Genomic DNA, 25,597 nt, shown 5'->3' on the forward strand with positions numbered 1-25,597 from the left:
TATAAGTTCAACCTAAAAAAAAATCATGATTAGCCTTTTGATACTAAAAAAAAATTTTATGGACAAATTTATGCTTAAGTTGTACTTATCTGTAGCTTGATTTTCAAACAATTTTGTTTTAAAAATAAAATTGTTATGTTATCCAATTAGCTGTGTTTTCCTTAGTTTCAAGAAAACTACTCTTCATCACTAAATAGTTATTATTTTTTAACGCCCATTTTTCCCGAGTTGTCTACTTCTCAAATTTCCCATGTGTACTTTTAAGTCACACCATCATGAATCAATGAGGTCTTTTTATGAAATCCGTACCGAAAGGCTCGGGCATTAACTAGTAAAAGTTACATAAAAAGTGATAATTGAACGATGAACCTACCCTTCAAAAACAATAAAATGAGGTACACAGAATGTGATGAATGATGATCAACCTCCAACCCACTAGCAAACACAAAAAACATCTTCTTTTCCATCTTCATCTTGTAGCCTCTTATGAACCGATGGCGATGTCAAACATTCAGCCAACAAAGAGCATGTCAGAATATCAGATGCCTTCCCTCATGATTTCAATGGATGTATATCCAAGTCCATCCAAATCAAAGCATCAAGTCCCATACCGCATACAGGACATATATGACCCCCAACTCTTCAATTAAGGAGCAGCAGCAACAGCAGAAGGCTTCTCTTGTGCTGAAGATTCTTCATCCATATTCAAACCAAGTTCCACCTCAAGTTTCTTCCAAGCATTCAAAAAATTATTCGGAAATTTCTTCTTCACAGTTCTCATAAATTCCCTAGCTTCCTTCCTTTTCTTATCCTTCACCAACCCTTCAACTAAAACCCTTATTGTCCCAAAAGCTGGAATCTTATTCTTGTTCACACTCTTCTTAAAAATTTTATAAGCCTCCTCAAACTCCCCATTCTTGCATAGGCAATCTATATGCAACCTATATGTTGCAGCATTAGGAGAACACCCAAGATCTCTATAAACCTTCTTAGCCTCATCCACCATACCATTCTTACAATAACAAGTAAAAAGATAGTTATAACTAATGATATTCGGTTTCAACCCCGCATTACTCATTTCATCTATTATTCCCAAAACACCTTCAGGTTTCCCTCCATGGGCATTCATTATTCGCACATTATAAGCACAAACATCAGGCAAACACCCCTTTTCAATCATATCTTTCCATAGCTTCTCAGCTTCCTCAATCTTATCATTCTTATACAAAGAATCTAATATCGTAGTATAAGCAACAGCAGTAATCTCAATACCCTTGGCATCCATTTTCTTCATAACACTAAAAGCCGATTCAGGCAAACTCAATTCACAATACGCCTTAATCAAAATACCGTACGATATCTTATCAGGAACAATACCATACTTTTCAGACATATCACTAAACAATTTAGGTACCTCATCAAATTTTCTTGAAAAATTATAAGCAACTAACAAAGCATTAAATGAAATAGACGATCTAGGCGTACCGAGTTCTTCCATCTCACCATAAAGTTTCAATGCACTTTCACACATACCAACAATGCCATAAGACCGAATCAATGTAGAGAAATAATTCTCTTGTTTGATCTTTGGGTCATTTTTATGGGAGTTAATTAAAGTTTGTATGTCTTCGAAACGCTTAGATTTTGCGAGACGCTTAATGGTTAAGTCTTGGGTGTAACGTGAAGCTAATGGGGATGTGTAATTTTTGTTATTGGAAACAGTTTTGTAGATTTCTAAAGCTTTGTCTGGATCGTGCTCGGCACGAAGTTTTGATTTTACTGATGAGAGGGATAAGGGGTTCGTTGGGTGACTTGTTGTTGAGAAGAGACGGATGTGACGGAATGAGGAACGGAGGGAGGCCATTTTTTTGTTATGGAGTTCGGGAGAAATGAATGAGTGTTGTTGAGTGAGGTTTTATTAGGGTTTTGGTGATTTGAGAATATTTTAGATTACCGGGTCTTGAGTCTTGACTCTCAAATGTCATGACTCTTGACCCGTGTGGGATTGAGCCTTGAAGCCTTGAGTAAGGAAGAATTTGCGAATTTGGTCATTGGGTCTTTTCAATGGGTTAAGCTTTTCGGGAGGTAGGCGAAGTAATTTTAGAATAGTCCACGACTCCAATACTAGATTTACTGCTATGTAGTGGGTGTAAGCGTAGCGGAGGTGGAGAAGAGAGAAGACTGAGACAGAGGGAGAAGAGAAGAGGCTGGGTATGGTGAAGAAGTAGAGAAAGGATGAGGGAGGAGGTATACAGACAAACAGAAATGAAGTGAATATTAGCGAGGCTTTTGGAGACAAACCTCAAGAGTTCAAAGTGAGATGAGGTGAGCGAGAGGAGGGGTACAGACAGACACCAACGAAGTGGATTTTAGAGAGACTTTTAAAGCCGACCTCAAGAGTTCACTACGCTCACGGATTATTCTTATGTAGTTTTGTGACTTATAGAGTTACTAGTCATGCAGCCCGACCAGCTATTTCAAAACCTATATTATGTGTGGCTTGTTAATTTTCCGAGTTTTTATTTTGGTTAATGTGCTTAATGCATAAGTCCAAACTAGTTTTCGAACCTGTCCTACAAACATTTGTTGTTATATTAAATTACTAGGTATTACCCATGCCTTCGGCACGAATGGCTATGAAATTTCTTGATTTGCATTGATGTCATAAAAAGTAGAATAGAAGCTAAATTTCTTTTCAAGTTAATTTGCTCTTCATGGGCATTGAAAAGAAAGTAGGTATTGTAACTATTTATTACATTAATTAAATTGCAGCATAATAAGGTACTTAATCTCCCATCCCGGACCATATTCAACAAAATGTTTAACAAACATAACAAATACATTGTCTCTTTATAAAAGCTAGAACATAGTCACTGATAAGATTGCATGTCTAGTTAGATAATCAACAACTTTGTTTTCCTACACTATGTATAGATCATTTCTAGTCTTCCAAATCAAGAATGAGTTCAGTTGTCATGGAAGAGCTCCAAAATCATTTATGATCTCAACAGCTCATTAAACCGGTCACAACTCTAATGTAATCTTCTTTATCTCAATACATGTAACTTGATATGACCCCAATTTTACAACTTGTAGCTTTTACAAGAAACCAAACTTCTTTATACGGCTTTAAAAACTTCTTAACTTCACCTAATGTCTGATCATCCCTCCATAACCACATGAATTATCTGCATCACACCAAAATGTTATATCGGCAAGGATATCCGAAAATTTTAAATCAAAACTCACCCTCATATGAAATTCATTACAATCATCAACAAATGTTAATTTTTTGAAAAAGCAATAAGACCAAATTGCATCGGTGAAAATCAAATTGGATCAAAATTAATTGTTACCTGACATACAATATTGAAAATGGAAAAATTGAACATGTAGTACAAAGTTATTTCCTATACCATTTAAAATTTTAAACTTTAACACCTATGTTACTGAAACTATGAAGCAAAAAGGACTTGTTCATCGGAAGAAAGAACATGTTCATTAAAAGGATGCCCGCATCCCACTCACTCCAATCCACATATGGATCATTCCCGACCTCATACTAACCAAAGACAACACTCGCCTAAGTCTCCATTAAAGCCCTTTGTTCAGGGTCACCAAACTTATTAGAAATGGAATGCCGAAAGGTACGCAGGAACCAATGGCTCTAAATCTGGTTCCTTGAAAAATACAAATTTGCTATTTGGTTCATTAATAAAAGGATTAGAATAAGTTGAAAGGAACAAAATAAAGAGGGTGTGTGGGAGGTGATTAAGGGAAGGGAACGTGGTGTTTTTTTATATTTATTTTCATGGGCTATAGAGAGAGGTGAGATGATATATGATTTAAGTAAAATATATGAGAGGTGATGAAGGGAACAACATACATGATCAAGTAAAATATATGACAGTAAAAGACGAAATCATCAAGAAGCTACCTTGATCATCTATGGTGGTCCTGGTCCACATTTCACACCAATCTAATAAGAATACGTAAATCTAACATTTGGCTTGTAGATTGACAGCTTAGATAGCTAATTACAGTTGGATTTTACACTTTACATACTATAACTCCAAATCAAACTTAATACATCATGTGAGCAATGAATCCTATGTGAAGTTTCTCTTTGATACACCATGCTACCTTATGCAAACAAAGTAACTAACAACATAGTCAATTTTTTTTTCCATTTTTAATTGTTTTTTTTTTGTTCTTTTAATTTCATTAATCAATGATTGCAATATCAAATTCCATACAAAACTAAGAAGTAGACCTAGATTTTCATGGTACTCGATCTAGACAGTTAGTATAACTTGCAATAAGAACCTGTAGAGAAAAAGGGATGTTTTTTTTTTTCTATTTCACGTTCAGAGCGCACCTACGCCCAAGAGCCTGGAGTCAAGAGCGCCACCTGCGCTTAGAGAGAGGGCACCTGCCCCCAAGAGCCTGGAGACAAGAGCGCCACCTGCGCTCAGAGAGAGCGCACCTGCGCCCAAGACTGTTTTTCATGGGCCTCGCTACAGTAACTGTGAAATTTGTTTTTTGGTATAAAAACAAAATCAAGGTTTTGGAAAACCTAACTTTTTCCAAAACCAAAAAAGAGAGAGATTACAAGAGAGCAATTCTTTGTGAGTTGAGTGTTCATTCTTTGTGAGTGAATTGAGAGACTTGTAATTTGTTACTCCGGACATCTAGTAAAGCTTGGAACTCGCAGTGTGGACGTAAACAAATTGCCGGACCACGATATATCTCGTCTTGTGGTTTGTTTTTCTTTTATATTAATTGTTTTACTTTATATGCTTGTTATTTGATATTGAGAAGTGTTGGGAGATTGCTTAGAGGGTGTTGAAGTCTTGTCTATTGAGAAGGATTGATCCTTGTGTTGGATTGATCCGTTTGTTGTGGGTAACGTTGTTTCCGCAATTTTTTATTCACAACAATTGGTATCAGAGCGCAGGTTTACGACCTAGGATTTTGAGTTTAGTGCTCGAAATTTGTATAGACAAGGTGTTCGATTAAATTCCGAGGTGAAACTGTTTTTTTTTGGGTTATTGTGTGTAACTTGAAAGATGGCTCCCAAGATGTCAAACGCAAGGTTTGAAGTAGAAAAGTTTAATGGGAAGAATAACTTTGGGATTTGGCAAGTCCAAGTAAAGGACATCCTCATCCAACAAGGTTTGCACAAGGCTTTAAAGGGGATTAAATCTAAGGCGGCAAGTATGAGTAATGATGATTGGGAAGAGTTCGATCTTCAGGCTTGTTCATCAATCCGGTTATGTCTTGCAAATGAGGTCATGTATAGTGTGATGGGAGAAAATACCGCTGCCGGTATTTGGCTCAAACTAGAGTCTATGCATATGACCAAGAGCATGATAAACAAGATGTACCTTAAGAAGCGTCTTTATCGGTACATGATGGTTGATGGTTCAACGATGCAAGAGCACGTTAGTGAGTTCCGTCGACGTCTAGCGGATTATTTGAATGTTGGTATGAAGATGGATGATGAGGATCAAGCGGCATGTTTAATATTCTCCTTGCCAGAAAGCTATGAGCATCTAATGACTACATTTATGAACAGAGAAGACGTCGATCTTGATGAAGTTCAGAGTGTACTTCTTTCTTATGAGTTGATGAAGAAGACACGTGTAGAGAATAACATTGATGCAGGTCAGGGGCTAGTGGCAAGAGGAAGGTCGTATGAAAAGGCTTCTACAAGCAATGAGAAGTCTAGGTCCAAGTCAAAGAAGCCTTTAACACATGTGAAGTGCTACAATTGCGATGAAAGGGGACATTACGGAAGTAATTGTCCTCACCCGAAGAAAGAGAACAAGAGAGATGGTAAGAAGAAAGGTAAGGCAAAAATTGAGGCAAGTTATGCTTCAGGCTCTAAAGGGGACGAGTTGAGTCTCTCTGTGTCCACACAAGACTATATGGCCGAAAGGTGGATTCTTGATTCCGGATGTTCCTACCATATGTGCACGAATAGAAAGTGGTTTACTTCTTATGAGAGCATTAATGGTGGTTCCGTTTTGATGGGTAATGACATTGCTTGTAAGACGGTAGGAATTGGAACTATACGGGTTAAGATGCATGATGGTATAGTGAGAACTTTAACTGATGTGAGGCATGTCCCTGAGCTAAAGAAAAACCTTATTTCTCTTGGTACCTTGGATTCCAAAGGCCACAAGTTTGTGGGCGAAGGTGGAGTCCTAAAGATTGTCAGTGACTCTTTAACAGTTATGAAGGGTCAAAGACACGGAACCTTATATACTTTGATGGGTAGTACAGTGATAGGCGATGTAGCAGTGGGTGCATGTCACAGCCCGATTTTCTAAACAATTAAAATAAATGAATATTTGAAATATAAATATCTCAAACATCACTATGTTCAATTGTCTAAAAACCCAGACTATGACGGGGTGGATACAACACATGTCAAAACCTAAAACCCACATCATAAAGAATCTTAACAACAAAAATCATCTCCAAAATTCTCTTTATTACTTTATAAAAAGTCTATCTTCCGTCCCAATAAAACATCAAACCACTCTAAGAATAACAGGTCTTCAACATCGTATTTTCATGTCATATGAAAAGAAAACTACGTTATTACATACTTTCAAAAGAAAAAAGGACCTAAAAAGAAAACTAACGGACCGCTCGGGCAAGAATCCTAAATCAAACGCCGGCGGTTCTATCTGCGCTTCCACCTATGTTCCCAAGAACACACCCACGTTGCCAAAACAAAGCAAACATGGGTCAGCAAAATGGAATTTGCTGGTATGAGTAGACTAACCACATAAAACCATTATCATACTTTAATTATTCAAACAATCACTTTATATTATCCCATAACTTAATCATTCATAGCTTGGAAGACAGGTAGTTCCGTCATTTTAACCGGCATAATTTCTTCCCAAGCAAGACTTCCATTATATTAACTCATTCAAATAACTCGTTTTAATATCTAAATCATTTAATTAAAACTTACCGATATCCACTGCTATATAAGGGTAGGACCGCGTCCCTGCACAAAATGTTATTAAGTCCTACCCTCCTGCAAAAGAAAGTTAGAACTTCTATATAACATATGTAGATATTATATTAGATATTCAAAAGAAAACCCAAACATTCACATAATCAAATTAATACCACTAACCCGCAAGGCGAATACCTTAGTTCCTCTCTAAGCTAGGGCAGTCCAAACAATCTGGTCATTCATGGCACATTCAATAAATGCCCACCTAACATATGACATCAACAGTCATAAAACTCAATTCCAAAACTTTAGGCGTGGAGAGTTCTAAAAGGTTGCGCTAAATTGTTTACACATTATTGAACTTTATTGTATATATCATTTCAGAGAACGAATGAGTATCTTGATAAATGTATTTTTGGTTTACGCGTTATTCATTTCATGAATGTCTAAGTGTCATAACGTTGCATATCATAAAATACTGCAAAATCACCGAGTAGTTAATACATGTACACATGTATATATAGAAAGGTCTTAGCCTAAAGCCAAGCATGCTAATAGTCCTAGACCTATCCTAATAGACAGAATCATAATCCGAGTTAAAAGGTCAAATTGGGTCAACTGGTCAAAGTCAACCCTGGTCAACAATCAACTATGGTCAAAGTCAACACATCATTGTCAAAGTTAACACGTCATTGTCAAAGTCAAACTGTCGTTTTCATGTTCAACAGGTTCAGGGTCATAGCCGTGGTTCATGGCTAAGGTAAATGTGCATGGCTCATGGGCTCATGACTAAAGTAATGATTCGGACCCAACTGGCCAAGCCCAAACCTCAGAGCCCGAAAGTCTAAACATTGAAAGACCCAAAAAAGATCTATTTTAAGTCCTATGGACTGGCCCCAAGCAATATTAGAAACTGGCCCAAAAACTTCAGACTGAACTGGCCCAAAACACAACTGAGTTCGGCCCGAAAACAAATGGGAGAAGGCCCAAACAAAACAAACTAAAATTGGGCCCAAAACAAAACAAAAATAGAAATGGCCCAACATAACTAATGTGGTCCGGCCCCTAACAACTTAACTAAAATCCGGCCCAAACTAAATTAGATTTTGGCCCACACAAAACCAAAAGGTTTAGGCCCAAAGCCCAACCGAGATTTACTGTTCATCTTCTCCAACCTTCTTCCTCCACCACCAGCCACCAAAAATCGGCCACCACTCCTCACTTCATCAAACCGATTTTACTCCTTATCAAAAACCAAACACTTTTAATAAAAACAAAAACCCCCAAATCATTCAATCCCTATCTCCTTCAAAACTAGATCTAAAACTTTTACTGCCGCCATTAATGGCTTTCGCCACCTTTCAACAGCCCCCATCCACATTCCAACATTCACACATACATCAACAACCCACCAAATCAAACAAAAACCGTTCAAACCATTTTAAAAACGCATAAAAGCCCAAGTCCCAAGATCACAAGAATGGCGAACGCCATTAACGCTCCCTCCGAGCTTCATCGCCCGACATCACGACTACACAACCCAATATACCACAACACTTCAACCATAGGAGTTTACAAACCAAAACAAAGAGTTAAATTATACAAAACGATTTCTGTGGGCTGACGCCATTGACGTCTGTCGAGATTCAACAGTTTACGCAATTTTAACAAAGTTTCGACAGTTTAATTACAAATCCGAAATTCAACAAATTTTAATAATACAAATGGCACGAAGTCCAATACAACAGGATAATGAGCAGTATCAATAGGCCGAAACCTTAGTCGGTATACCCCGATACACGGAAAACCGTAAATTCGGTAAAATAGCAAAAATAGCTACTCACCTTTAGCGCGCTCCGACTATCAGCCAGCTACCAGGAAAAATCTTCCTTTTCTGTTATCAGTAAAACTTCTCCCTTTTCTGTAAAACTCTCGCGGTGTTTTTGACCAACCCTATTCTCATTTTTCGCTCATTTCAAAACAAAACCCCCAAAATAGGGAAGAAAGTTTATCCCATAAACCCACGTCTCCTATTTTCACTAACACTTATCCTATTTTATTTTATCTATTATCTATTATTATTATCTTTATTATTATTATTATTAGGAAAATAAAAGAATTAAAACACGGGGTGTTATAGTGCATGTAGTGATGATTTTGAATGCACTAAGATGTGGCATATGCGACTAGGGTATATGAGTGAAAAGGGTTTGTCTGAGTTGCAAAGGTTCCGAAAGTTCTTGAAAGAAGCCAAGTATGGGTTTCGCGGAGCATTACGCCTATGGGAGCGGTGTAGAGTCAAGTTCAAGTCAAGCAAGCACCGACCACAGGCATCCTTGACTATGTGCATACGGATATTGGGGACCCTCTAGAGTGGCTTCAAAAGGAGGTAACCGCTATTATGTCTCATTCATTGATGATCATACCCCACTATGTGTGGGTGTATATGATGAAAACGAAAGATGAAGTGTTTGAGACATTTAAGAAGCGGAAGAAGCGGGGGTTGAAATCGCGATAGATAGGAAGGTAAAGACATGTTATATACTTATATATGGTCCGACAATGGTACAAAATATACCTATGGGCCCTTCCAAGAGTTTTGTCTTTAACATAGAATTGCCGAACAACCGGACCGGTCGTAAAGGGGCACGCCAGAATGGAATGGGAGAGGATGAATAGAACCTTGCTTGAAAGAGCGAGATGTTTGTTGTCTAATGCCGCCTAGGCAAAGAGTATTGGGGCGAATCACGGTGTCCATGGCGTGTTACCTGTATAATAGGTCACCAGTCCCAGCTATAGATTGCAAGACACCTTATGAGGTGTGGTCAGGTAACCCAGCTGATTATAGTATTTTGCGAGTGTTTGGATCGACTGCTTACTACCATGTGAAGGATAGCAAGCTAGATCCTAGAGCTAAGAAAGTCATATTCTTAGGCTTCGCAAATGGGGTAAAGGGATACAGATTGTGGTGTCTAGAAGACCACAAGTTCCTGGTCAGCAGAGATGTTAAGTTTGATGAGACTTCCGTGTTATCTTTCAGTAAGCCGGAAAGAGCTGGGCAGAATGGTGAGTCTATAGAAGTTCAAGCCACTGAGCTTGAGTTGTATGATGCAGCAGATGACTGGTTGGTTCATGATGAGGTACCAAATCATGGAACCACACAGCAACAGGAAGAAGAGCAAGAGCATCCGCAACTTGTATTGGCTGACCCTAGGCCAAAGAGACAAGTTAAAGAAGTGCACAAGTATGGGCACGAGAAGCCGGTGAAACACTATGGTCAGGTGGATTTAGTGGCATATGCACTGAATATCGAAGATGATGAGCCAGATAGTTTCAAGGAAGCTATTAGAGATGCTCATTACAGAGATTGGTTGGTTGCTATGCAACAAGAGATGGAGTCTCTTGATAAAAATCACACATGGGACCTAGTTTTATTGCCAAAGGGCAAAAGGACTATCGGCAGTAAATGGGTGTTCAGAAAGAAAGAGTTCCTTCCTGAGTCCGACAGTACTAGGTACAAGGTAAGAGTAGTAGCAAAGGGTTTCTCACAGAAGGAAGGAGTCGACTACAATGAGGTATTTTCCCCGGTGGTCAAACATACTTCCATTCGTGTGTTATTGAGTTTAGTTGCTCACTTCGACTTGGAGTTAGAGCAACTTGATGTGAAAACTGCTTTCTTGCATGGGGACCTGGAGGAAGAGATCTATATGAGACAACCTGAAGGTTTTGTTGTTGCTGAGAAAAAAGATCATGTATGCAAATTGAATCGGTCACTGTATGGGTTAAAGCAATCGCCCATGCAATGGTACAAACGCTTTGACACATTCATGATGCAACATGAGTACACCCGAAGTAAGTATGACTACTGTGTCTACTTTAGAAGGCTTCGTGGTAATGACTTCATCTATCTCCCCGCTTTATGTGGATGACATGCTTATTGCTTCCAAAAGCATGGTGGAGATAGACAAGTTGAAATCTCAACTTAGCTCTGAGTTTGAGATGAAAGACTTAGGTGGAGCCAAGAAGATACTGGGCATGGAGATTGACAGAGATAGGAAGAAGCGACGGATAGTTGTATCTCAGAAGAAATACCTTAAGAAAGTAATTTCACGATTTGGTATGGAGAATGCAAAGTCGGTTTCTACACCTTTAGCTGGGCATTTTAGGTTTTCAGCTAAGTTCTCTCCTAGTTCGGTGGAGGAACAAAAGCATATGGCTAATGTTCCTTATGCAAGTGTCATGGGTAGTTTGATGTATGCTATGGTGTGCATTACCACCCGGACATTTCCACAGTGATTAGTGTTGTTATAAGTAGGTATATGGCAAATCCTGGGAAGCAGCATTGGGAGGCAGTGAAATGGGGGTATAACACTAAAGTACTTGAAGGGTACCTTGGATGTGGGATTAGCTTATGGTGGAGGCACTTGTTATGTCAGTGGGTTTGTGGATTCTGATTATGTAAAGTCCTGAATTATTATTAAGGGTATTTTTGTAAATTTCATATTAAATCTAGGGTCGTTTATGTAAATTGGCCGTCGGGTTTATACTTCAAACATACGTAACTTAAGGAAACTTAACTCCGACTCCTAAGCCCCGTTAGATAAGCAAATCTTATACGAAAATTTGACAAAAAATGTCGGTTAGCGGTTTTTAGCGTTCAAGCCGCACGAAGTTAACGTTCTTACACGCATGAGTGGGTTATTGTTATAGCCTGCGGTGAGATAGAATATAGAAGATTAAATTTAGCGGGATGGGCCGAAAAATAATTACGACGCGACGTCAAATGAGTTAGTGGTTAGGAGTATTAGGACTTTAAGCTTAATTGGAATATATTGGGCTTGGGCCTAAATATATCAGCCCAAATAGAACGAAATCGCGAAACAGAAAAAAACGCACCAAACAAAAAACCAAATCGCACCAATTTCTTTTCTTCTTCCCCAATTTCCCAATCTCTTAAACCCTTGGAGAGAGAAACTCAAATTCTCCCAAATTCGGTGATTAAAACCTCAATTCCTCACACCCAAACCTTGTTAACACTGAACGCGAGAGAGTGGGGATCCAAATTTCGGAAATCGGCGTCAGATCGAGGTAAAAGGTGAGTTTAATTTCTTCCTAAATAGATATTTAAACTAAATTTCGATGGATTAGGGGTGTATGGATGGAATTAATTGAATGGGGGTGTTTGTAATGTCGACAGTAGCTGTTGGTGGAGATAGAGTGGAGCGATTTTGGTGGAAGAGAAAGCTAGGAGCGATTTTGTTGTTGACTTGGTAAGAATTTTGGTTATTCACTCCAATTTCGAGCAATTCATGTCGGTTTATAACTGTTTGAGATTTGATTGAGTAATGAGTGAGGGATAAGGAACACCCCTGATATTATTGTTAGATTTAATATGAATCGAAGGGCGTGGGATTGGTTGTAGTTGAAATTTGGACTTGGAATTGGGATGCGATAGGATTGGCGTCGATATGAGAGCCTGCCATGGCCCGAAATAGCCGTAGAGACCGTCAGAGTAACAGTGCCAGAAATGGCCTGTAGCTCTGTTAACGGTAGTTAGATGAAAATTTATCCGAAACCAAATTCTTAATATCGAGATTTCTTCTTGGCTTACACTAGTTAAGAATTCCTCGTTGTTCGATCAATTCTAACAACCGACGTATATGTATATGCTGTTATAGGAGTGAATTCGAGTGGATTCGGTTAAGCGAGCTTGATTCGGTTAAGTGGGCTTGAGGAGAACGGAGCTTGCTAAGGTAGGAACCTACATACCAATATATAGCATGCTTATTTCCATGCATGATTTGAATTGTTTAAATTGGGAATAGATAGTTGCGTATCAACCATGCATGTATATATGATATTCATGTTTTACACTGTATTTCCTCGCGATAAACTATATATATAGATAGCTTTCGTGTGAAATGAGTTTTGTAAAATCGGGGTAGCGGGGATTTGTTTTCTTTGTTAAAAGAGTAAAACTGGTTTTGGGAAGGGTTCACGTCTCTTGTCTCAGTAAGGAGACAGAGAGATGGATTTTGTATGCGGGTAAGGATTACCCGGGTGTTTGTAACTAGGTGGGAGGTTCTGGATTGTTCCCGGGATGGTTGTTGTTATTTACGATGATTCGCCGTTTGGGAATCATCGGTTGTTATTTACTATGACTGGCCCGTTTGGGAGTCATATGTTATTTTTACTCGATTATGGGAAATTCAGGAACTCACACCTACAGAATCAACAGTTTTAAAAGAAAAACTAAATATGTAAGTAGAGTATTTGAAAACAATCGGTAATACGAGTATATATATATATATAGATATTACTATGCTTATCACGAGGGGATTTAGAAAAGGAATTGTGAATTCCTATAAAGAAGGAACTGTTGTCGCAATTTCGGAGACGGCAGTTCGCTCTAGGATTCCAACTGTGGTGTACACCTTTCGAGGTGGTGGTGTAACGCCCCAAAATCTTAAATAAATATTACGAGGCGTTAAAAGACCACATTCAATATACTAATTTAAAATCAACGATAAACCATCATATATTTTTTTCTACAAAAAAATCCCGCAGAGTTTTCCTCAGTATTTTCAACATTTCATATACCTAAAACCCTGTCATAACCTGAAAATCAAATAAAACACTTCCATATATCATATTAAAACCTCAACCGTAAACCCAACTACTAAAGGTATTGATTCGTGGCAACCGCTACTTAACCATCTCGACAAATGCCGTTAAATCAAGTAGTGCTGCAAATACCAAACCAATCTCATACCCCGGATCGGTCTTTCACATATATGCACAACCCTCCATGACATCATATATAAATTAAAGTCATGCAAAACAAGCTGCAATAATTTATGTACAACGAAAAGGAATCAATATAATATACAGAAATAGGAAGCCACTACTTGTAACAAATATTAAGGTCACTTAACAACCCGTATGATTCCAAGACGCTCCTTTTAAGGTTTCGCCTTTATTCTTTAGTATGTATTCAGCTTATAGATCTCGATATGGAGGGACCTGTTCGTCCCTGTCCGTTTACACTCCGACGATCAACATTAGATACGAAGTCAATATATAATAATCAACTTGAAAAGAAATTGAATACAAAAGACAAGGTTGACACGTACCTTTAGCTGCTTACAAAAACTTACCGTTTGCTTATTAAATCATCGTTAGTGCATCGATTTAACATAAACCCAAGAAAAGCATTAGCCTTCAAGATAAATTAATCTTTTTATGCATAACACGTACACTTATATACTTTTCATATCCAAACTAAATAACGGTAAAAGAATATAAAAACATCCGGTTCTTCAAAGGGGTAGGGGTTTTCCTATGGAAGCGGCTGAGCCGGGTGGCTGCCTACGTACCCGCTTAGGGATCAAGCCAATCGTAGTTCTCCACTATATTGAGATGTAAAGATCTATAGGAATGGATTAAGTCATTCTGATAAGGAAAGCGACATGGGTTCTCTACCCTTTGTTCTATTCATACTTCTCTGCTGACAACAATCCACGATTCTACCGTAACCAAAACACAAATTGAAACCGCTATAACTATCTACGGTTTCTGCGTCATAACATAAAATGAATCTGCCAATAACGTTTTCTTATAAAAACGTTACAATAGTACCGAACAACCGGGTTTAATGCTAACTCAGAATCAACACAGCACGTTATACGTTGTTAATATAAAATTAATTAACACTATCATAACAACCCACTGTACATAATGAAAACATTTAATCAATATAATTGTACATAACTAATTAATTGTATATAAATAAATCGCATTAAATCAAGAATAAAAACTGTAATTAAAGGTATACATGCAATTTAATGTATACAATATACAATATTAAAGTTTACTTACCTGACACCTTTTAAACCACCAAAGATTCAGGAAGAACTTCCCATGTTCAGCTAGCTTCCTAGATACCATATTTGTTGTATTTAAATGACCCAAGACTTTAATTTTTTTCTCCGTTCATTAACTGCTTTGGCAGCCCATGGAAATTGATCGGCAATAGCTTTGAAGTGGCTTCTTGATCTTGGTTTTATCAGTATCGACAAGCTCGACTCGATCAAATTTCCTTGGGTGTGAACTCCTTTGAACGCATCCTTTCTTCCATATCATATAACTCAATTTCTTCATTAACCCACGGCAAGGTGGAGAGGTCCTTTCACATCAAGAGAAAAGTCATGTTTTCTAGTCTCATTTTTCTTTCTTTTTCTGAACGTCCTTTCTCTCCTGATTTGGCGTGGGTTCGTCCCTTCTCCAAGCTATCTTCTCCCCACTCTTAAAACATAGCTCCGTCCACCTCTTTCCTTCCTCCCCCCAACAAGCTTTTCATTATCAGATTTCAAAGATTCTATCACATCGTCAACCAACTCAGACCACAAAACCCCCGACTCCCATATCATCCCTCAAGTCTTCAAACTCTCTCCCCTTTCTCTCTCCTGCCGACCTCCTTTTCCAAGTGTCCAAGCCCAAAACCAAATACAAAAGAAAAAAGCCCAAAAGACAAAAGCAAGCCCAATAAAATAAAACGGCCCAACATAATAACAAGCCCAGAAAACCAAAACAATAGACAAGACCCAAAACAATATAGCAAGCCTGAAATTAATAATGGGCCCAATACATTTGAATAGGCCCACTAACGTAACAGGCGGTACATATATCATCCAAATAGTAATATAGCCTAAAGTATTTGTGTAACTAACCAAATAAATTAAACAAGTAAATATTAATAATCATACCATATAAATTAACTGCCATGGCGATATTACCGAAATGTCCTTGAGAAAGTTCCGTATTATTACAGGTGGGCCACCTTTAAAGGGATGCATCACTGGATGTAGTCCGGGAATTCCTTTTCTACTTTTCTAGATAACCATGTTTTGTACGTGGTCATTTGTATGGTGATTAGCTTGTGTGGGGTTACATGCTACCTCGATGAGGTTTAGGCCGAGGGAGTGAGAGTTTAGTCCACTCACGGATGTGTGATCTGGGGATCCGCGATCGTCGAGCGGGTTGACCACCGTAAGTTAGGTTAGGTGACACAGGTATGGGGGTTGTGGTCACAGGGCCCACCTGAGCCCTAAAAGCTTTGGGGATTTTGTGTATACGAACACAACAACGGCATTTCAGCACCCTGCCGGTAAAATCAGGAAAACAATGGTGCTAGGTCATTTTGATGTAATAATCGTATTTGGCAACAGTTCTCCTTGTTTTGTAGATATTGTCATATCCCTGTAGTATTTAAAGTTAAGAGTAGTATATATGGTTGTTGGATATATATATGGTTGGAAGAATGAATTATAAGATGTTCAGGGGTTATGACAGGTTTTAGGGTTTACGAATGTCGATTAAACAAAGGAAACTCTGCCGAAATTTCAGTAGAATCGGGATAGCGACCGCCTCGAGATTCATTCCACGTCCTCGGGATGTGTGTTAGGCCTCGGGGCGTGACAGATTATGCAGGTGATCTAGATAGACGACGATCGACTACTGGTTATGTGTTTATGATGCATGGTGCACCGGTTAGTTGGAGGTCTATGCTACTGCTATTGCTTGCTCTATCTACTACCGGAGGCGAGTATATGGCGATATGGAGCAAAGTGAAAGAGGCACTATGGCTTCGAGGTCTTCTAGATGATATGGGTATTGAGTAGAACAGTGTTGCTTTGTATTGTGATAGTCAGAGTGTTATTCATTTGGCGAAGAACCAAGTTCATCATGCTCGGACCAAGCATATTGATGTCCGTTATCACTTTATACGGGATGTCGTTGAGGATGGTGATGTAGCACTTGAGAAAGTGGACACCCATGACAATCCTGCTGATATGCTGACGAAAGTTGTCACCGGAGTTAAGTTCCAACACTGTTTAGACTTGCTCCAAATCCTACATGTTTGAAAGAGCCATGTGTGGGCATAGCCCTTCGGGGTAGTTGATTGCGAGTCTTCCTTGCTGGATGTGTTCCTACTGGATGTGTTCTTGCTGGATGTGTTCGGCTTGGTTTTATGTGTTAAAACCTCACCGAGGTGGAGAATGTAGAGAAAAAATGATGTTTTTTTTTTCTATTTCACGTTCAGAGCGCACCTGTGCCTCAAAGCGAGCGCACCTGCGCCCAAGAGCCTGGAGTCAAGAGCGCCACCTGCGCTTAGAGAGAGCGCACCTGCGCCCAAGAGCCTTGAGACAAGAGCCACTTCGCCTCAGAAAGCGCACTGCGACCCAAAAGATTTTTTCGTGGGCCTCGCTTACAAGAATCAGCGAAATTTGTTTTTTGGTATAAAAACAAAATCAAGGTTTTGGAAAACATAACTTTTTCCAAAACAAAAAAAGAAAGAGATTACAAGAGAGCAATTCTTTGTGAGTTGAGTGTTCATTCTTTGTGAGTGAATTGAGAGACTTGTAATCTGTTACTCCGGACATCTAGTAAAGCTTGGAACTCGCAGTGTGGACGTAGGCAAATTGCCGAACCACGCTCGTTTTGTGGTTTGTTCTTCTTTTACATTAATTGTTTTACTTTATATGCTTGTTATTTGATATTGAGAAGTGTTGGGAGATTGCTTGGAGGGTGTTGAAGTCTTGTCTATTGAGATGATCGATCCTTGTGTTGGATTGATCCGTTTGTTGTGGGTAACGTTGTTTCCGCAGTTTTTTATTCACAACATAACCAATGACAAACAAAAAGAAAAGATGAGTAATTGCAAATATATTTCTCATACAAAACAATTTCATCACAATAAGCACACCAGAATGCAACGGTTGATTGGGAACAAAAAAATCCAACACTTAAAAGAGAATAAAAAATTGCAAATGCTCCCCTAGTTTCTTATGTTGGCCCCTCTCCATACATTATTTGAACTGTTAAGTAGAAAGTGTCAAAGTTAAGTCAACCACCACATACTATTTGAACTGTTAAGTAGAAAGTGTCAAAGTTAACTCAACCAATTTCTTTTTGCTAAAGATACGACATATACATCAAGGAAGAAACAAACCAGCACCAATAACAACTTGAACTGACCTTATATGGTATCGAGCTACTTCACTTCATGGACTATTGCTTTGGTACCCATTCCCTTCAACCTTCACTAACTTCCCACACAGGTGGTAATTGTCCTCGAAGCTTACAATGCTATCACCTTTCAAAACGCACACAACATAAAGGCTTAGAATTAATACATGGTTTACGGCATACTTGAGAAAGAGAGGACACAATCAATGTCAGTCCAACTAAAATTAAATGGACGTTTCCTTTGTTGGCTGAGAAAGGAGGAAAATTACATAATCTAATCTAAGAAAGCAATCTAAATTTGGGTGTAAAAAATGCATAATGTTTGTGCAAGAAGACATAAAGTTTGTTTCAAAAGTGAGGTACCCTTAGAAATCTGGCGCCTAGTAGTTTATATTTCTAAAATGGCTGTTTCAAACATGTACTAATTCAAATGCAATTCAAACGCCTAAACATAAAAGAGAATACTAAGACAGAGATTAAAAAGGTAGAAGGAATTAGGATCACAAAAAAAAAGAAAACTTCTAGTAAGTGACCATGCCTTCCGGCACAATTTCAATGCCTTTCTAAATGCGCCAATACTTACCTACACTCTTTTTCACAATAAATGTAAACCGGAAAAGAGAATATGTCTTAAGTTTGTAGGAAACTTATTCCAAAAATATATTTATTGTTAAGTAAACAAAAAAATCAAATTGATATAACAAATATATCATGAACAAACATTTAGTTCAACAAACAAACAAATCTTTTAGTGCAACTAATGAATTTAATTTACCAATGATTAAATCCGAACCTAATAAAGATTCACTATGTCCTTAAGACAGATTTTTCACCTTACTGTGCTTGAAGGTTGATGGGAAACTGTCTCCCAAGATATAACATATTTCCTTCTATAGAAAGCTAGTATTTTTTTTTTTTTTTTTTTGCTAAGTAAGTTAAAAATTCTATTAAAGAAAAGGATTATACAAGTACATTAACAGGACATCACTCCCCCTAATCTACTTGGTTCAAGCAAATCGCGTAAAGGTTTGATAAAGCTAGTACTTCAATTCTATAGAATCAGCAAACACAATATAATATTTGACTAAGAACAGGGGGAGAAGAGAAATATCAGAACTCGGTATGATCTAGTGTGTCTTTCTCTCCAAATTCATCAACTATTTATAGATGAGTGATGCATCTTCGAAACAACAAAATGACTATTGGAAAAAAGTAAGCAACTCTTTGAAAAATCACATGTTTCAAAAAGACACACCATTTCGGCATAAAACACTGTTTTCGAACTAGTGCCTATTTCGAAATGTTACATATTTTCGGCATGATGTACTGTTTCGAACCAGTGCACATTTCAAAAAATCGCACATTTTCGGCATAATGCACTGTTTCCAAACTAGTTTTTATCACTTTACGTACTGTTTCAAAAAAAACCCATTTCATCTAAAGTGGGGTAATTTGAGAGACAAATTACTCATTCATATCTCAATGTATTTGTGCAAAGCAAATCAATTTTTCTAACACATATTGATGGTACCATTGATTGTAATCATAGTGTGTACACCACACCTTACAATACTTGTTATGTAGTGTTTAATTATGATTTTAATGAATTGTAATCACACGGTTATATTTTGTTTATATTTAACTTTGCATGTTATTTTCGTCTCTAGTCATCATTTTATATCAAATTTATGCTCACTTATCTGTAGCTTGTTTTCAAATTTAAAGTCTAAACAAAACCAAGCTACTCGACTCCCATACGAGCTAGACTCGAGCACCCTAAACCTCAGCTCGAACTCGCTCATAGGAGATGCCAATGGATTGGGATCATGTGGGCCACAGCCCAAGATGTATAAAAAAGAGGATGCCGGTGCTTCAATAGTCCAAAGTCCAAATTACAAAGTGCCGATATTTCACCGATATTGGTAGATTATCGAAATTCTTACATGACTGGGTAAATTTCTTCCACAAACTCAAAACGTTAAAAATAGACGACCACAATGCAGAATAACAAGTGGGAAATCATTCACAACCCCGAAAATCCGCCAACCCACTAGCAAACACAAAAAACATCTTCTTTTCCATCTTCATCTTGTAGCCTCTTATGAACCGATGGCGATGTCAAACATTCAGCCAACAAAGAGCATGTCAGAATATCAGATGCCTTCCCTCATGATTTCAATGGATGTATATCCAAGTCCATCCAAATCAAAGCATCAAGTCCCATACCGCATACAGGACATATATGACCCCCAACTCTTCAATTAAGGAGCAGCAGCAACAGCAGAAGGCTTCTCTTGTGCTGAAGATTCTTCATCCATATTCAAACCAAGTTCCACCTCAAGTTTCTTCCAAGCATTCAAAAAATTATTCGGAAATTTCTTCTTCACAATTCTCATAAATTCCCTAGCTTCCTTCCCTTTCTTATCCTTCACCAACCCTTCAACTAAAACCCTTATTGTCCCAAAAGCTGGAATCTTATCCTTGTTCACACTCTTCTTAAAAATTTTATACGCCTCCTCAAACTCCCCATTCTTGCATAGGCAATCTATATGCAACCTATATGTTGCAGCATTAGGAGAACACCCAAGATCTCTATAAACCTTCTTAGCCTCATCCACCATACCATTCTTACAATAACAAGTAAAAAGATAGTTATAACTAATGATATTCGGTTTCAACCCCGCATTACTCATTTCATCTATTATTCCCAAAACACCTTCAGGTTTCCCTCGATGGGCATTCATTATTCGCACATTATAAGCACAAACATCAGGCAAACACCCCTTTTCAATCATATCTTTCCATAGCTTCTCAGCTTCCTCAATCTTATCATTCTTATACAAAGAATCTAATATCGTAGTATAAGCAATAGCAGTAATCTCAATACCCTTGGCATCCATTTTCTTCATAACACTAAAAGCCGATTCAGGCAAACTCAATTCACAATACGCCTTAATCAAAATCGCGTAAGATATCTTATCAGGAACAATACCATACTTTTCAGACATATCACTAAACAATTTAGGTACCTCATCAAATTTTCTTGAAAAATTATAAGCAACTAACAAAGCATTAAATGAAATAGACGATCTAGGCGTACCGAGTTCTTCCATTTCACCATAAAGTTTCAATGCACTTTCACACATACCAACAATACCATAAGACCGAATCAATGTAGAGAAATAATTCTCTTGTTTGATCTTTGGGTCATTTTTATGGGAGTTAATTAAAGTTTGTATGTCTTCGAAACGCTTAGATTTTGCGAGACGCTTAATGGTTAAGTCTTGGGTGTAACGTGAAGCTAATGGGGATGTGTAATTTTTGTTATTGGAAACAGTTTTGTAGATTTCTAAAGCTTTGTCTGGATCGTGCTCGGCACGAAGTTTTGATTTTACTGATGAGAGGGATAAGGGGTTCGTTGGGTGACTTGTTGTTGAGAAGAGACGGATGTGACGGAATGAGGTACGGAGGGAGGCCATTTTTTGTTCTGGAGTTGGGGAGAAATGAAGGGAGTGTTGTTGAGTGAGGTTTTATTAGGGTTTTGGTGATTTGAGAATATTTTAGATTACCGGGTCTTGAGTCTTGACTCTCAAATGTCATGACTCTTGACCTTGAAGCCTTGAGTAAGGAAGAATTTGCAAATTTGGTCATTGGGTCTTTTCAATGGGTTAAGCTTTTCGGGAGGTAGCCGAAGTAATTTTAGAATAGTCCACGACTCCAATACTAGATTTACTGCTATGTAGTGGGTGTGAGCGTAGCGGAGGTGGAGAAGAGAGAAGACTGAGACAGAGGGAGAAGAGAAGAGGCTGGGTATGGTGAAGAAGTAGAGAAAGGATGAGGGGGGAGGTATACAGACAAACAGAAATGAAGTGAATATTAGCGAGGCTTTTGGAGACAAACCTCAAGAGTTCGAAATGAGATGAGGTGAGCGAGAGAAGAGGGGGTACGCATGACACCAACGAAGTGGATTTTAGAGAGACTTTTAAAGCCGACCTCAAGAGTTCACTACGCTCACGGATTATTCTTATGTAGTTTTGTGACTTATAGAGTTACTAGTCATGCAGCCCGACCAGCTATTTCAAAACCTATATTATGTGTGGCTTGTTAATTTTCCGAGTTTTTATTTTGGTTAATGTGCTTAATGCATAAGTCCAAACTAGTTTTCGAACCTGTCCTACAAACATTTGTCGTTATATTAAATTACTAGGTATTACCCATGCCTTCGGCACGAATGGCTATGAAATTTCTTGATTTGCATTGATGTCATAAAAAGTAGAATAGAAGCTAAATTTCTTTTCAAGTTAATTTGCTCTTCATGGGCATTGAAAAGAAAGTAGGTATTAAAACATAACTATTTATTACATTAATTAAATTGCAGCATAATAAGGTACTTAATCTCCTATCCCGGACCATATTCAACAAAATGTTTAACAAACATAACAAATACATTGTCTCTTTATAAAAGCTAGAACATAGTCACTGATAAGATTGCATGTCTAGTTAGATAATCAACAACTTTGTTTTCCTACACTATGTATAGATCATTTCTAGTCTTCCAAATCAGTAATGAGTTCCAACAGTGTCATGGAAGAGCTCCAAAATCATTTATGATCTCAACAGCTCATAAAACCGGTCACAACTCTAATGTAATATTCTTTATCTCAATACATGTAACTTGATATGACCCCAATTTTACAACTTGTAGCTTTTACAAGAAACCAAACTTCTTTATACGGCTTTAAAAACTTCTTAACTTCACCTAATGTCTGATCATCCCTCCATAACCACATGAATTATCTGCATCACACCAAAATGTTATATCGGCAAGGATATCCGAAAATTTTAAATCAAAACTCACCCTCATATGAAATTCATTACAATCGTCAACAAATGTTAATTTTTTGAAAAAGCAATAAAACCAAATTGCATCGGTGAAAATCAAATTGGATCAAAATTAATTGTTACCTGACATACAATATTGAAAATGGAAAAATTGAACATGTAGTACAAAGTTATTTCCTATACCATTTAAAATTTTAAACTTTAACACCTATGTTACTGAAACTATGAAGCAAAAAGGACTTGTTCATCGGAAGAAAGAACGTGTTCATTAAAAGGATGCCCCAAGATCCCACTCCTCCAATCCACATATGGATCATTCCCGACCTCATACTAACCAAAGACAACACTCGCCTAAGTCTCCATTAAAGCCCTTTGTTCAGGGTCACCAAACTTATTAGAAATGGAATGTCGAAAGGTACGCAGGAACCAATGGCTCTAAATCTGGTTCCTTGAAAAATACAAATTTGCTATTTGGTTCATTAATAAAAGGATTAGAATAAGTTGAAAGGAACAAAATAAAGAGGGTGTGTGGGAGGTGATTAAGGGAAGGGAACATGGTGTTTTTTTATATTTATTTTCATGGGCTATAGAGAGAGGTGAGATGATATATGATTTAAGTAAAATATATGAGAGGTGATGAAGGGAACCAACATACATGATGAATTAAAATATATGACAGTAAAAGACGAAATCATCAAGAAGCTACCTTGATCATCTATGGTGGTCCTGGTCCACATTTCACACCAATCTAATAAGAATAAGTAAATCTAACCTCTGTCTTGTAGATTGACAGCTTAGATAACTAATTACAGTTGGATTTTACACTTTACATACTATAACTCCAAATCAAACTTAATACATCATGTGAGCAATGAATCCTATGTGAAGTTTCTCTTTGATACACCATGCTACCTTATGCAAACAAAGTAACTAACAACATAGTCAATTTTTTTTTCCATTTTTAATTGTTTTTTTTTGTTCTTTTAATTTCATTAATCAATGATTGCAATATCAAATTCCATACAAAACTAAGAAGTAGACCTAGATTTTCATGGTACTTGATCTAGACAGTTAGTATAACTTGCAATAAGAACCTGTAGAGAAAAAGGAATGCTTTTTTTCTATTTCATGTTCAGAGCGCACCTACGCCCAAGAGCCTGGAGTCAAGAGTGCCACCTGGGCTTAGAGAGAGCGCACCTGCGCCCAAGAGCCTGGAGACAAGAGCGCCACCTGCGCTCAGAGAGAGCGCACCTGCGCCCAAGACTGTTTTTCATGGGCCTCGCTACAGTAACTGCGAAATTTGTTTTTTGGTATAAAAACAAAATCAAGGTTTTGGAAAACCTAACTTTTTCCAAAACCAAAAAAGAGAGAGATTACAAGAGAGCAATTCTTTGTGAGTTGAGTGTTCATTCTTTGTGAGTGAATTGAGAGACTTGTAATCTGTTACTCCGGACACCTAGTAAAGCTTGGAACTCGCAGTGTGGACGTAAGCAAATTGCCGAACCACGATATATCTCGTCTTGTGGTTTGTTTTTCTTTTATATTAATTGTTTTATTTTATATGCTTGTTATTTGATATTGAGAAGTGTTGGGAGATTGCTTAGAGGGTGTTGAAGTCTTGTCTATTGAGAAGGATTGATCCTTGTGTTGGATTGATCCGTTTGTTGTGGGTAACGTTGTTTTCGCAATTTTTATTCACAACAATTGGTATCGAGCTTGAGTTTACGACCTAGGATTTTTTGAGTTTAGTGCTTTCGAAATTTGTATAGACAAGGCGTTCGATTAAATTCCGAGGTGAAACTGTTTTTTTTTGGGTTATTGTGTGTAACTTGAAAGATGGCTCCCAAGATGTTAAACGCAAGGTTTGAAGTAGAAAAGTTTAATGGGAAGAATAACTTTGGGATTTGGCAAGTCCAAGTAAAAGGACATCCTCATCCAACAAGGTTTGCACAAGGCTTTTAAAGGGATTAAATCTAAGGCGCGGCAAGTATGAGTAATGATGATTGGGAAGAGTTCGATCTTCAGGCTTGTTCATCAATCCGGTTATGTCTTGCAAATGAGGTCATGTATAGTGTGATGGGAGAAAATATCGCTGCCGGTATTTGGCTCAAACTAGAGTCTATGCATATGACCAAGAGCATGACGAACGAGATGTACCTTAAGAAGCGTCTTTATCGGTACATGATGGTTGATGGTTCAACGATGCAAGAGCACGTTAGTGAGTTCCGTCGACGTCTAGCGGATTATTTGAATGTTGGTATGAAGATGGATGATGAGGATCAAGCGGCATGTTTAATATTCTCCTTGCCAGAAAGCTATGAGCATCTAATGACTACATTTATGAACAGAGAAGACGTCGATCTTGACGAAGTTCAGAGTGTACTTCTTTCTTATGAGTTGATGAAGAAGACACGTGTAGAGAATAACATTGATGCAGGTCAGGGGCTAGTGGCAAGAGGAAGGTCGTATGAAAAGGCTTCTACAAGCAATGAGAAGTCTAGGTCCAAGTCAAAGAAGCCTTTAACACATGTGAAGTGCTACAATTGTGAGGAAAGGGGACATTACGCAAGTAATTGTCCTCACCCGAAGAAAGAGAGATGGTAAGAAGAAAGGTAAGGCAAAAATTGAGGCAAGTTATGCTTCAGGCTCTGAAGGGGACGAGTTGAGTCTCTGTGTGTCCACACAAGACTATATGGCCGAAAGGTGGATTCTTGATTCCGGATGTTCCTACCATATGTGCCCGAATAG

General features: G+C 38.0%; 2 pseudogenes across 2 annotated transcripts; both read right to left on the minus strand.

Moving 5' to 3' along the window:
• Positions 1–276: 276 nt before the first annotated feature.
• Positions 277–1,914, minus strand: LOC147485171 (small ribosomal subunit protein mL103 (rPPR7) pseudogene; annotated as a pseudogene). The gene has a single exon (XR_015202453.1). The product of XR_015202453.1 is annotated as a small ribosomal subunit protein mL103 (rPPR7) pseudogene (transcript).
• A 17,941-nt stretch (positions 1,915–19,855) lies between these two features.
• LOC147485172 (small ribosomal subunit protein mL103 (rPPR7) pseudogene) lies at positions 19,856–21,558 on the minus strand (annotated as a pseudogene). Its single transcript, XR_015202522.1, has one exon. The product of XR_015202522.1 is annotated as a small ribosomal subunit protein mL103 (rPPR7) pseudogene (transcript).
• Between the last annotated feature and the right edge of the window lie 4,039 nt (positions 21,559–25,597).

The sequence above is a fragment of the Coptis chinensis genome, chromosome 7 (genome assembly GCF_015680905.1).
Source record: "Coptis chinensis isolate HL-2020 chromosome 7, ASM1568090v1, whole genome shotgun sequence".
NCBI classification, from domain to species: domain Eukaryota; kingdom Viridiplantae; phylum Streptophyta; class Magnoliopsida; order Ranunculales; family Ranunculaceae; genus Coptis; species Coptis chinensis.